Below are 5,783 nucleotides of genomic sequence, written 5' to 3' on the forward strand. Positions count from 1 at the left end.
CATGACAAAAAGCTCATCACATCTGGTCATTAGAGAAATGCAAATCAAAACCAAAGTGAGATACCATCTTATGCCAGCTAGAATGGTGATTATTAAAAAGTTAGGAAACAACAGATACTGGAGAAGATGTGAAAAACAGGAATGTTTTTACATTGTTGATTGGAGTGTAAATTAATTCAACCATTGTGGAAGACAGTGTGGTGATTCCTCAAGACTCTAGAACCAGAAATACTATTTGACCCAGCAATCTCAAAGGATTATAAATCATTCTATAAAGACACATGCACATGTATGTTTATTGTAGCACTTTTCACAATAGCAAAGACTTGGGACTAACCCAAATGCCCATCACTGATAGAATGGATAAAGAAAATGTGACATATATTCACCATGGAATACTATGCAGCAATAAAAAGGAAGACTTCATGTCCTTTTCAGGGACATGGATGAAGCTGGAAACTATCATTCTCAGCAAACTAACACAGGAACAGAAAAGCAAACACCTAATGTTCTCACTTATAAGTGGGAATTGAACAACGAGAACATATGGGCATAGGGAGGGAACATCACACACTGGGGCCTGTTTGGGGATGGGGGCTGGGGAGGGATAGCATTAGGAGAAATATATAATGTGGATGACAGGTTGATGGTGCAGCAAACCACTGTGGCACATGTATACCTATGTAACAAAGCTGCACGTTCTGCCCACGTATCTCAGAACTTAAGGTATAAAGATAATAAAAAGAGGTAAAACAAAATACAGGAAACAAAAACTGACAGAATTAAAGGGAGAAGTAGATAATTTAATAATAATACACCTAAATTCACCACTTTGAATAGTGAGTAGAACATTTAAAAGATCAATAAGGAAGTAGGACACCTGAAAATTTTCTAAACCAACTGGTTCATACAGACATCTATAAAATGATTCACCCAAAACCAGCAAAACATGAGTTCTTAAACATACAAGAAACATTTTGTAGGATAAACCATATGCTAGCAATGAACAATTCAAAATCATATCAAGAAACAATTTCATTGAATTAACACAGAAAAGTGAATTTTTAGAAATTCACTTTTTAAAAAGTTTAAGTTTTGTACACTAAAAATGACAATCTTAAACAAAATTTAACTCAAGATGCATTAAAGACTGCATAAGACCTAAAACCATAACAACCCTAGGAAAAACCTAGGTAATACCATTCAGGACATAGGCATTGGCAAAGACTTCATGACTAAAACACCAAAAGTAATTTCAACAAAAGCCAAAATTATTGACAAATGGGATCTGATTAAACTAAACAGATTCTGCACAGCAATAGAAACTATCATTGGTAAATGAAAACATTGGTAAATGAAATCAGCAAACTAAATAAAATACATCTTTTGTTCAGTAACCTTAATATATAATATTAAGGTGGATATACTCCTCAAATTGATCTATAGACTTATCACAATCCCTATCAGTGTCCCAGCTGGCCTTTTTTTTGCAGAAACTGACAGGATGATCCTAACATTCATCTGGAAATTCAGAAGAGCCAAAGCAATCTGGATAAAGAAAAACAGCATTGAAGGACTTACACTTCTAGATTTCAAAATTTACTACAATGCTACAATAATCAAGATTGTGTGGAATTGGCATAATGATAAACACAGATTTCAGTGGTAGAGAATTCAGAATCTAGGAATACTCATTTTCATTTACAGTTAGTTTTTTTGATAAGTGTGTCATAGAAATTCAATGGAGAAGAATATTTTTTGGAAAATGGTGCTGGAACAACTGTATAGCTATATGCTAAAGAATTAATTTGTTCTTATTTTTATGCTACACATAGAAATTAATTCAAAATGGATCACAGACAAATTTAAAGATAAAACCACCAAGCACATAGAAGAAATCATATAAGCTACCCTCTGCAACCTTTGAATGGGCAATAGTTTTTTTAAAGTTATGCCATAAAAAAACACAGGTGGTAAATATATACATATATATTTAAAACATGATAAATACATATCAGAATTCAATAAAATTTACCAATTTTGTGCTTAAAAGGACACAATCAAGAAATTGAAAAAGCTAACAGAATGGTAGAAAATACTTGCTCATCATACATCTGATAAGGGATCTGTAATAAGATATATGTATACATAATATATATATAAGATATATATGTATATATACACACATATATCTTGCATATCTTATATACAGGTCTCATGGCTCTATCTTGTACCTCAATACTAGAAGACAAATAATAGAATTATAAATGAACAAAAGATTTGAAATATGACTCCAAGAATAAGATATACAAATGAACAATAAGACATGGAAAAATGCTCAGCATCATTAGATAAGAGGGAAATGCAAACCAAAACCATAAGAAGAGTGTACCTCACATAGATATTAATATGGCTATAATAAAAACAGCAATATAATAACAAGAATTGTTGATAAAGCAGAGAAATTGCAGTTCTGTAACATTGCTGGTGGGAAGTGTAAAGACTTGTGGCTGATTTAGAAAACACCTTGACAATTCTCAAAATATTAATCATGAAGTTACCATATGACCAAGCAATTCTATTTCTAGGGACCTATTCACTAGAAATGAAAACTTACGTTCACACAAAAACTTGTGTACAAATGTTCTTAGTAGAATAATTTTTAACGGACCAAAAAAAAAAGAAATAACCTACCTTAATCAAATTGATGTTTAGCTCCTTGCTACACCATGACTTTCACCTCCCAGTAATCAAGTCCTTCTGTTCTACTCTCTCCTTTCATGTCAGCTGGGCATAGTGACTAGATTCTGAGAAATGAAATATAGCAAAGTAGTGGATGTCACTACTGAGATTATGTTAAATAAAGGATATGGTTTTCACAGTGAATACTCAGAGTCTGCTTGTCACACTGTTTACACACAGGTTTTGAATTTCCGACATTTATCTAAGTTTGTAATTGTTGCAGATTTCTAGATCTTATATTAGAAATACCTTCATTCAGACCTGGTATTAAAGTTATAAAATATACATGAATGAACTGGGAACTTCCCTCTTTTACAGGCTTTTTTGATAGTTTGTGTAAGATTGGTATTATTTGTTTCTTGAAGGGTTGCAAGATCTCTCAGGCCCCCAGCCTTTTAAAGTACCATAAACAGGGTTTTTTATTTTAATTCATGCCTGTAGCATAAATAATTCTTTATGTGTTGTAGCTTAAATTTTAATTTGTTTAGTGACGGCAAATCCATTCAATTTTCCTATTTTTTTGGAGTGAGTTTGATAGACTTTTCCAGAAAATTGTCTCTTCTCTCTAAGTTTCAAAATGTTTTATGATAAACCTATTCAAACTATTTTTACTGATTTTCTTTTTATTCTTCTTTCCAGAAGCTGCTGATGGTAAATGCAATTTTTTACTACTCAGGACTTAAAACAAATCCCCCTAATGACCCGTCGCTGAGCAGACCCCTTTAGACAGTCTTGAAGATAAAAATCTTTCAGCTAAAGTCCATCTGGTTCAAATTACAATGTGGTTAAACTACAAATGTTACAAAATTTAAAATAAAAATGGCTAACTTGATCCTTTTCACCCTTCTAAACCAATATATTTTACAAGTTAATAATTCTTACAGATTATAGTTATGACTGATCTTTTAAATGAAACTTCTGTAATTCCAAAATAGATATATTAAGCCCAATATGTATATATATTCTGGATATATACTTATGTATATACTTATACTCATACTATATATCATATACACCTCTCTTACACATAAAAACCAAATTGCATTCACGTTTTAGATTCAAGGATCCCCTATTCTTATTATAAAAGTTTATAGGGCCGGGCGCGGTGGCTCACGCCTGTAATCCCAGCACTTTGGGAGGCCGAGGCGGGTGAATCACGAGGTCAAGAGATCGAGACCATCCTGGTCAACATGGTGAAACCCCGTCTCTACTAAAAGTACAAAAAAATTAGCTGGGCATAGTGGCACGTGCCTGTAAACCCAGCTACTTGGGAGGCTGAGGTAGCGGTGAGCCAAGATCGCGCCATTGCACTCCAGCCTGGGTAACAAGAGCGAAACTCCGTCTCAAAAAAAAAAAAAAAAAAGTTTATAAACTCTAATGCAAAATAGTCTAAAATATTCTTAGCATGATCCATTGACACGTCATGTAAATGATTGGTTCCGGCACTGGTGAAGAAGGCGTAAGGGGTATCAGGTAGGCATCCTTCCAGTCTTAGTCCATTTGAGCTGTTACAAAAGAATACCTGAAACGAATTGACAATTAACAAAAATTAATATTCTCACAGTATCAGAGACTGGAAGTCTAAGATATAATTACTGCATCTGGTGAGGACCTTATTGCCATATCATTGCCTTACAAAAGGCAAAAGGGCAAAGAGGTAAAGAGGGCCAAACTCCCCCTTTATAATGGCATTAATATTACTCATGAGGGCCAAGCCCTCATGTCTCAACCCCTTCATAAAGACTCCACCTCTTAATATTGTTACAATGAAAATTAAATTTCAGCATAAGTTTTGTAGGAGACAAACATTACAGCATCTCCTGATTCTCCTGCCATCTTGATTTATCTGGGCTCAAGTTAATATTTATCTTCTCAATTACTATAATGACTATTTGTTAAATGGTTATCTGATTACCTTCTTTGCTCTTTACCTTAAAACATACACAGACAGACATTAGGCTTTCATTTTAGATTTATGAGTATATTATGCCTTGGAGGCATGCTGTTCTTTTTCTGAGGAGATCTCTTCATGTGAAGGAGAATCCAGTCTCAACCCACAAATTCCATCTCTATTCCTACGTCTCAGATCTTAGGGCAGTTTATATTTCTGCTGCTCCTGAAGCTAGTGTCACTGCCTGTTTGGAAATGCCCATCTTGTTTCATAGCTGATGGCTCTAAACATGGCTCATGGTTTAGCTTTTCATATTTTAGCTTCAAGGATCCTCTACTCTTATAAAAGGTAGAGTTGTGGTGGACAGCTTGCAACAGTTTGCCAGATTGATTTCTCATTGGGAGGCCCCTAGAAAGAGATCAAGCCTCATCAGCAACTTCAGCTCATTAGTTAACTGTTTCAGCAAGTGAAGTGTAGAGACAATGCATTCACAAAACTGATTCTGACTTTGTTTTTCTGTGAAGTGTATACATGAAGGAAGTGGGATGATGGTTAGGAAACTCGAGAGACCGAAGACACTCAGAGGAGGATATGGCAGTTACTTGAGCTATCCTTTGGAGACAAAGTTGTGGATGGGAAGCTTTTCCAAAATAACCGCAAAGGGTAACAGCTGCTGGCATCTGCAATGAGAGGAAAGGCAAAGTGGTACAAGGAACATCAGGCTGGGAAGTGGGTTGGAGTTTTAGACTTTTTTCCCACAACCATTGGATAATGGTTCCAACACTTAACTTCTCTGAACCTTGTTCTCCTGTAAGAGGGAGAAGGGAACCACATGTGATTTCATCTATGTATAACATTTCATACTTTCTAATTGTTTCGGTATTTTGCAGCTTTTTCAGGGTGAGTGATAGAGCAGAGAAGTGGAGAGCACATATCCTGGTGTCAGTATCATTGAAACTGAATCCTCTGTGCCACTTGCTGTAATTACTGTCCAATCGTGGGTAAGTCACTTTACTTTCTGTTCATGAGAGTTTTGTTTTGTTTTGTTTTTCCAATGGTATCTACCTTCTATGTAGGGAGATTGAAAAGGAAGCAACATACTTAAAACATATTTTTTCAGAACATGAAAATCATAGTGCAAGTGTTTGCT

This window comes from Callithrix jacchus, chromosome 14, assembly GCF_049354715.1.
Source record: "Callithrix jacchus isolate 240 chromosome 14, calJac240_pri, whole genome shotgun sequence".
NCBI lineage: Eukaryota > Metazoa > Chordata > Mammalia > Primates > Cebidae > Callithrix > Callithrix jacchus.